The sequence below is a fragment of the Alligator sinensis genome, unplaced genomic scaffold (assembly GCF_000455745.1).
Source record: "Alligator sinensis unplaced genomic scaffold, ASM45574v1 scaffold858_1, whole genome shotgun sequence".
NCBI classification, from domain to species: Eukaryota; Metazoa; Chordata; order Crocodylia; family Alligatoridae; genus Alligator; species Alligator sinensis.
In genome coordinates, this window is record NW_005842079.1 from 571611 (window position 1) to 580665 (window position 9055).

Genomic DNA, 9055 nt, shown 5'->3' on the forward strand with positions numbered 1-9055 from the left:
TACAGCTGCCCTTGAGTATTGTTTATATCTTTGTGCATGCGCTTCAGCTATCATGTGATGGGGGCGGGTGTGTGTGTGTGCGTAATAATAACAATAACAATGAATAATTGGTTAATGCAATTTCAAAACATTATTTACAATTATAATGTAGCAAAAGGTAGGCATAATCTTTGCACACCGGGAACATGGTTTTCTCATTTGTTTGTTCCTGGAAACACTAAATGAATTAATTTGACAGAAGCCAGAAGCAAACACTGATCACCAGCCCTGGAGGGCTTGGGGGTTATCTTTGCACTAAATCACCAATCACCTGAGTGCGTCATGTGCATGGGCAATGAAGCAGGGGAAACTTGAGGACTAATAGGAAAGAAAAAAAAGTGTAACCTTGGCACTTCCCTCCTTGTCCTGAAAGGCTTTAGACTAGGGGAAAAGTCAGGAAGAATGGTCTTCAAACTATGGGCAAGTCAACACCATCAAAGGACCAAGCTAGTAATGCACAACACAGCTTCTCTGTTCATGCTGTGCAGCTCAGAATTGATGGAGGTTGTCTGCTTAGTAGGCCTGTGCGAATTGGCTAGTATTCGCTTCAGATTTGGTCGATTCGGGGAACAGTGATTCAAATCACTGTCCCAAATCGATCCAGCCGAATCTGATTCGGAGATTCAGCTGCTGACTTTTAATTGGTCCCCTGATTTGATTTGGATTTGGAGATACAGCCACTGAATCGGGCCAAATCTCCTTTGAATCGAATCAACACCCGAAGCTTTGTACAGCCCTACTGTTTAGTCCAAGGCTGGGCACATACTTATGGTACACACTATAACATCAATTTCATAGTGTAACATGCATGGAGCAGGCATGCCGCGTTCACTCTGGTGCTCCTTGGTACAAGTTAGAGAGTATAGATGTGCCCAAAGTGTTTCATTGTGATCTCATGTCCTTTGCCCCAGTGGAACACCATTGGGTTTAATGCAGCAAGTACTGAAGTACACCAGTGTCAAAGACAGCAGCACTGGACCCCCAGCACTTGTTTTGCTGAGTTGGGTTGTAAAGCAAAGGCAGTTGCACATACACAGCCTGTTGCCTTGCTCTGCTGTTACCCAACTGTAACATCATGGATTCCTGAGTTAAGCAGCTGTGAATAACGTACTGTGCAGATGGAATCACTGCACCTGTATGTGCACATCAGATAAGTCACACACAATTTTTTTTCTCACATCAAATTAAAATGTTTGCCTGGGTTGTTGAAAACCAACTTTACTTTTGAAACAGCAGATGTTGGGTCTCCTCCTTTCTTCCTCACCTCCCTCTGCGTCCCCACTAACACTGAATGCAATAGAATAAATGATTTTTCTCAGGGTTTTCACTGTCCTGCCATGCCATTTTCTTTTCCATTTTGCTTTCTCTATTCTGTAGGTATCCCAACTTCTCCAGCTATGGAAAACTTCCAGAGTGGAAAAATGAAACCCTGTGACTCACTGTTCTCAAATCTTTCCAATGCTGGGGGACAAGTCTTAGGGGGTCACAGCCAACATGCCTTTCACTTATTGCCAAGTGAATGGGGAGCCTGAATAGAGCCTAGCTGGATGCTAGGACTGAAAAGAGAGACACTGTCTCCCAAAAGACTCTCCCTCTGAAAAGCTTGTCACTGGAAGAGAGTCCCAGTCTGGAAAAGGCTGAGAGCCATTGGCTTGAACCAATGGTTTTATTGTTTTATTGGCCATTTTACAAAACAGAGAGAAAAGCGTCAATAAGAGACATCTCAATAGAGGTGTCTAAACAGAAAGCACATTTCAGCTGGCACTGGAAGACAGGCAACAGAAAATACTGCAGCATTACCTGGTTCTACACCAGGGTGGAAGCGATTCATATCTCTGATCTCTGTCAGTGGAACAAGAAATTGCTGAAAAAGCCTCAGACCTTTCTATTAAAGCAGTGATTCTCAAACCGGGTGCCCTGGCACCCTGGGGTGTTTTGAGAACCTTTCAAGGGTGCTATACAATGTTAGCATCATTAGGTGTGCAAACATGATTCACAAGATAAACCCAGAGATTTCAAATAGGAATCCATAGTGTTAAAGGCATTCTAACTCATTGTGGTATTTCTGAGTTCTTTGCAACATAAGAGTTGCTTTATTTTTCTGTAGTAAAAATGAGTGAAAATAAGAGTTGGCATCTTCCATGGAGTACCTTCAGTTTAAGAAGAGGTGTCTTGAGTCTAAAAAGGTTGAGAACCACTGCATTAGAGTATTCCCACTTGTGGAGCTGACTGCCCTGCTTGAGAAGGCACTGAAATCCAGAAGAAATCCCTTCCCCCAGGTCTCATGTGCTGCATGGATGAGAGCAAGATGATGGATGTGACAATGGCACAGAAATGGGAGGGTCCTCCATCCCTTCAGATTCAAAAAGCCCAGAGATCACTTAAGTCTATATAATTCACGAGGCCTATATTAAAGGCCTCGTGAATTACATCCACCATTTCAGCCAATGACAATATGCTCATAAGTAAAGGGGACTGATCTGTTTTTCAGCTGGTGCAAATCAGCACAATCACACTGACTTCTCTGATTTAGTTCAGCAAAGGATCTGGCCGTCTGTCTTACAGGCTAGGGACAGACATTCAAAAAACTTGAGCCTGAATTGATTTAATCTTTGCAGGTTAGTCTAACCTGGCTAGGCTAAATCAGTTTTGTAACTGGACAGACATCCCAGAAATGCAGGCACATGCCTATAGTGGCTCAGGCTAGAAGATAGAGGTGAGGGGGCACTAGAGCAGCCCTCTCTTCTTTCCACAGCATGGAGCTGAGGGGAGGGGGCATGACCAGGCTCCAGCAGGATGCTGAGATTAGCCCAGCAGGGAATTGATAACAGTGTTTGTCACCCAATTAAGAAAACAACAGAGGGACATTACCAGCTACTTGTTGATTCTGCCTGTTGATTCTACCTTTTGATTCAGCAGGGACTGTAGCCAGCATGTGGTCTGCTAGCTAATACACAGACTCCTCCTCAGCAAGGCAGAGGGGAGGGGAAAATTCCTGCTTAGGAGGGAGTGGTTGTGGGTGGGGAGGAGCAGCCTGCAGTCTATGCTACAGCCAGGGAGCAGAGGGGAGGGGCTAGTCCTGCTGTGGAGCAGAGAGCCCTGCCCAGCCTAGAGAGCATGCTGAGATGCTGTGGGTGTCTGGTTTATCTTAAACCAGTAAGGGGGCAAGGCAGAGGGGAGGGCAGAATTCCTGCTTAGAAGGGAGTGGTGAGGGGGAAATGGGGAGCAGCCTGCAGTCTGTGCTGGAGCTTCAGCCAGGGAGCAGAGGGGAGGGGCCAGCCCTGCTGTGGAGCAGAGAGCCCCACCCAGCCCAGAGAGCATGCTGGGATGCTGGGGGTGTCTGGTTTATCTTAAACCAGCAAAGGGCCTGGGATAGATATTGCATAAACTGGTTTGACCCGAATCAGTTAAGTCTGACACTACACTCAATCAAGGTTTTCTCAAACTGGTTTATGTGCACTGAACATCTGTTCTGTTACAGATTTAAACCAGTTCCTGATCGTTTAAACTGGTTTATGTGTAATGTCTGTTCCTAGCCACAGTGATCCATCTGGGAAAACCCAGAGGCTTCTCTAAGGGCTGGTTCAAAGGCTTATAGCTTGCTGTGGTACTCTTCTACTCCAGCCTCAGTGCTTTGTGGCCTCAAGACAATGCAAGCCCCAGCTAAGTCACAGAATCCATCTCTTTTGGAAGTAAGTTGAAGCCTTCAGGAAGTAAAAAATCTAAGTTCCCAGACTCAGACTGAACACAGCCCTTCCTGCAGCCTGGGGTCCTTTGATTGGCAAAGCAAAAAATTCTTCCTCGGTCTTAGCCAGTCTCTTCCTCCCATTGTTAATAAGGGTGATTGCACCCTCTTACAGAGGTTGTTGCCAGTTCCCAGTCCCAGCACTTTATACAAGGATGCACCATTAATGATGTGAGGCTGGAGAATGATCAGATTGTGGAGCTACAGGATGCCAAATTTGGGGGAAGGAACTGGGAGGCTTCTGCACACTCAGGCAAAAGATTTTGTAAATCTTTTGTAATGTTTTGCAAATAACTGTGATTCCATACACATTTATGTCGTTCTCTGTAAACTGAAAAGCTACTGGCAAGCATGCAGAAGCCAATAGCAGAATGAAGAGAAATGTTTTTCTGCCATCTTGTTATTTTCACTAAAACAATGAGCCAAACCCTCAGGGGATGCAAAATGGCCACAGGTGTATTGAAAACTATGGACCAAATTCATGCTTGCTCTGTTCTAGTCATCAGGCTGGATCTCTAGCTGGTATAAACTAGCATGGAAAGCCAATGGTGTTTGACACATATAGCCTGATCTCAGCTGGTATACATTAACTTTGCTGGAGCTGCAACCTTTAGCCCAGAGAGGGTGGCTCTAAAGGATTTCTCTGGGCAGTCCTGGGGTGGGTGAGGTAGGCTTGGGCCCACTCACTGGGCACAGGCACCAGAAACAGCATTGTCTCTACTTTACTTAATCCTATTAGCACAGTAGAGCCCAGCCCACTGCAGGAGAAGGAACTGCCTTGTGGGTTGTTGAAGGAGTCCCCAGACCTCCTGAGACTCATAGATTTCATAGATTTCTAGGGTCGGAAGGGACCTATTAGATCAAGTCCGACACCCTGCTCTGGGCAGAAAAGAGCGCTGGGGTCAAGTAACCCCAGCCAGGTGCTTGTCTAATCTTCTTTTGAACACCTCCAAGATAGGGGAAAGCACCACCTCCCTTGGAAGCCCATCCCATATTTTAGCAACCCACACTGTAAATAATTTCTTTCTGATGTCCAATCTAAATCTACTCTCCTTCAATTTATGGTCATTGTTTCTAGTAACCCTGAGGGGCGCCCTGGTAAACAGAATATTCCCTATTCCCTGCTGACCCCTGCAATGAGTTTGTAGACAGCCATGAGATCACCTCTCAGCCTTCTCTTGCGGAGGCTGAAGAGATTCAGGTCCCTCAATCTGTGTTCATAGGATCTTACCTGCAGGCCCTCAACCATACGAGTAGCCCTCCTCTGAACCCTTTCCAGGTTTTCTGCATCCCTCTTGAAGTGCAGTGCCCAAAACTGGACGCAGTACTCCAGCTGCAGCCTCACCAATGCCTCGTAGAAGGGAAGTATAACCTACCTAGACCTGCTCGTGATGCACCTACTAATGCAAGAAAGAGTGCAGTTAGCCTTACTTGTTACGTCATCACATTGGCAACTCATGTTCATTTTTGTGTCGACTATGACTCCAAGATCCCTTTCTGCCACTGTGCTACTTAGAATGGTACTTCCCAGTCTATAGGTGTATTGGTGATTCTCTCTCCTCAGGTGCAGCACTTTGCATTTATCTTTGTTAAATTGCATCCTATTCTGATCCGCCCACTTCCCCAGTCTATCTAAATCCACCTGAATTCGCTCCCTACCCTCTAGTGTGTTTACTATACCCCATAGTTTGGTGTTGTCTGCAAATTTGGACAGAGTTCTTTCTACACCCTCTTCCAAATCACTGATGAAGATATTAAACAGTACCGGTACCAGGACAGAGGCTTGGGGGCAGCACTTCCCACATCTCTCCAGGGAGGAACCAACCCATCCCCTACCACTCTCTGGGTGCATCCCATAAGCCAGTTTTCCACCCAGCTGACCGTGAAAAAATCCATGTCACAGCTACTTAGTTTATTCGGAAGAACTGTGTACAACACTGTGTCGAAAGCCTTTGTAAAATCCAAGTAAATAACATCTACCTCTACTCTTGCATCTAAGCACTTTGTGACCCGGTCATAAAAAAGAGACCAGGTTAGTCAGGCAGGATTTGCCTGCTATAAACCATGCTGGTTGCCCCTTATCATTGTATTACCCTCTGGCTCCTCACAAATGTGATCTTAATGATTTTTTCTAAGGTCTTGCCAAGTATAGAGGTGAAGCTAACCACCCTATAATTGCCTGGGTCCTTCTTCCCCTATAATTGCCTAGGTCCTTCCTTCCCTTCTTGAAAATAGAGACCACATTGGCCCTTTTACAGTCTTCTGGGATCTGTCCTGAGCGCCACAAGCGCTCAAACACTTGTGCCAGTGGTTCCGCTATGACACCAGCCAAATCCTTTAGTACTCTTGGGTGAAGATCATTGGGGCCTGCTGACTTAAAAACGTTCAACCCCCTAGGTGCCCCTTTACTAGGTCAGCGCTAACTGCTGCTGGATTAGTATCACTCTCAAGCCAAACTAAAGGCTCGTTGGGCAGTGTGATTGTATCTGTGTCCAGGAACACAGATGCTAAGAAATTGTTTAAGAGCTCAGCTTTGTCCATCCTATCTGTTACGAGTTGCCCTAGTCCATCCTGTAGCAGTCCTAAGTTACCCTGTGCCTTCTTCTTGCTCCCTATATACTTAAAGAAGGACTTTTTGTTACCCTTAGTCTTTGTTGCAAGCCTGAGTTCCATTTCTGCTTTGGCCTTCCTCACCGTTTCCCAGCAAACCCGAGCCAAGCAGGTATACTCTTCCTTGGTGGCTGCCCCTTGCTTCCACAGCCTGTAGGCTGCTCTTTTCCCCTGTAGGTTCTCCTGGATTCCCCTGCTCAGCCAAGAGGGTTTATTGGCTCTTTTGCCTCCTTTTATGTGTACTGGGATAGTATCCCTGTGTGCCTGCAGGGTCAGTTCCTTGAGGAACTCTCACCCCTCCTGGACTCCCAACTGATTGATGTTATTAACCCTCAGTCCCACTCTTACTAATCTCCTGAGCTCATTGAAGTTGGCATTCCAGAAGTCTAGCACTTAGGCTCTACTAGTTATATTTCCCACCTTTCGCCGGATAGTGAATCCTATCAACAGGTGGTCACTATCTCCTAGGTTACCTTGTACCTGCAGATCCCCCACCAGATCCTCCCCTGTGGTCAGCACCAAGTTGAGTAAGGCATTTCCCCTAGTAGGAATGCACACCTCCTGTGTTAGGTGCAGGTCCTGTATGCAGGTTAGGAACCTATATGAACGGGCAGACCTGGCCGACTGCTCCTCTCAGCAGATGTCTGGGTAATTAAGGTCACCCGTGACAACTAGATCCTTTGAGCGCCATGCCTTTGAGAGCTGTCTCAAGAATTCTAGGTCCATCTCCTCCTCCTGCTGTGGGGGTCTGTAGTAGACCCCCACTACCAAGTCCCTTTCACCCCTACCCCTTTGTAATCTGACCCATAGGACTTTGATCTGCCCTTCTTCTGTCCCCATTTTTATTACAGATGTATAATGTTCCTTAATGTATTAAGCAATGTCTCCCCCCCTCCCCCGCTTTTTCCCAATCTATCCTGCCTGTATAGCTTATAGCCCTCAATGACCACTGCCCAATCATTGGTAGGGTCCTACCAGGTTTTTGTTAGCCCAACCAGGTCAAAATCTTTGTCTGAAAGCAGGAGTGCAAGTTCCTCCTGCTCATTTCCCATGCTTCTAGCATTAGTATAGAGACACCTAAGCCCTATGTTAGGTGCCCTTAATACTCCCCTATCCTGATGCTTAGCGGGCCCCTTAGTACTTACCTGGTCTATTCCAGCGTACAGTTCATGTCTTGTCTTTCCTGGTTTCACCCTGTCTTTGACATTTCCGTCGCCCGATGAAGCTAGTTTAAAGTTCTACGTAGGAGGTCTATCAACCTGTAAGAGAACAGACTCTTACCTTTTGGAGAGAGATCTAGACCGTCATGTCCCAGTGAGGCCCTATCCTGGAAGTACGGATCATGGTCTAGAAAGCCGAACACTGCACAGTGGCACTAACTCCAAAGCCAACACAACTACACAGACTCACTGCTCCCAGAAATCACAGTCACCCAGCATGGTGAAGGTTTTGGACACTGCAGGAGCCAGAACAGACTTTCCAATACACTGATCTTGGCACCTGAATCAGTGCGGGCTGCAGTCCTGCTTGTACTTCTGGGGTCTCTAAAGGCCAGTGAAACCTGCCCATAATCTCTTCTTCCCCAAATGCTTTCTTATCTGTGGTAGTCATTTTGGCTTATGCCTCACAGTATAGATTCAGTCCATATCTTAGTTAAAGCAAGTTGGTTCAATAAAAGATACCACCCCCAAAAAGCCTTGCTTCTTACACAATTCCTGGACCACCATGGCTACAACATCACTCCAATGCTACAAAGAACAACTGAAGTAACTACTGCAAGGTAACAGAAAGGTGTGTCATTTTGGTCCCCTATGTTTCTAGCACAAGCTGCAGGGTAACCATATCTGTGCATGTGAATGCAAAGGTATGCACAGCATATATTCGCTCTTACAGGGACTTTATATTTGTTCTTAGTGGATGCTTCTATATGCATTCAGGCTCATTAATGTGTTCCTGGGCATATGTCTACACATGCGCCCATGTTGGGAACAAATTATGCCTGACAGGAGCAGCCCAGTCCAGGGCTGCTCCTGTCCTGCTCTGCCCCCCAGCAGCAGCCAGGCGCAGCTCCCCTAGCTGTTCCGGCTCTGAAGGAAGCCCAAACTGTGCAGGGCGGGGGGGCTGTTTTGGCTCAGTGGGCATTTGCTTGCCAACCCCACACAGATTGGGACCCATCCTGATCTCCATGGGGCAGGGAGGCAGCATCCTACCGAGCCAGGACAGCTCTCCCTGCCTCCTGTAGCCCCCTGCTGCCTAGGCTGACTGGGAGCAACACAATTTTGCCCCTAAACCAGGGACAAAAGTAGTATGCCTGTGTGAAGCGGTTGGTATTCACTTCAGATTCGGATTCGGCCAATTCAGGGGACGGTGATTCAATTCGATTATTCGAATCACTGTCCCAAATTGATTCAGCCGAATCTGATTCAGAGATTTGGCTGCTGCCGAATCTCTGAATCAGCCAGGCCAGACCCTCCCCCGCCCGCTCACCCAGCCCGGCAATGGCTGCCCCCACCTGCCCCAGCTCTTTGAAAAAAAAAGCCCCTACTGACTGGGTGCTGCCTCTGCCCCCACTGCCCCACGCTGCATGGGGAGCTCTGCACAAGCCCCCCGACCTCTCCCCCTTCCCCAGGCCCCTCCCGGGGGCCCTGCCCGGGCTAGCGC

At 47.3% G+C, this 9055-nt stretch overlaps 1 long non-coding RNA gene across 1 annotated transcript in view; it reads right to left on the minus strand.

Annotated features, from left to right (window-relative positions):
* Positions 1-9055, minus strand: part of LOC112550321 — a 49290-nt gene that overhangs the window by 20158 nt on the left and 20077 nt on the right. Inside the window, exon 3 of the long non-coding RNA XR_003094102.1 lies at positions 7540-7653. This is a non-coding gene — a long non-coding RNA (uncharacterized LOC112550321). The remainder of the gene's footprint in view (positions 1-7539; positions 7654-9055) is intronic.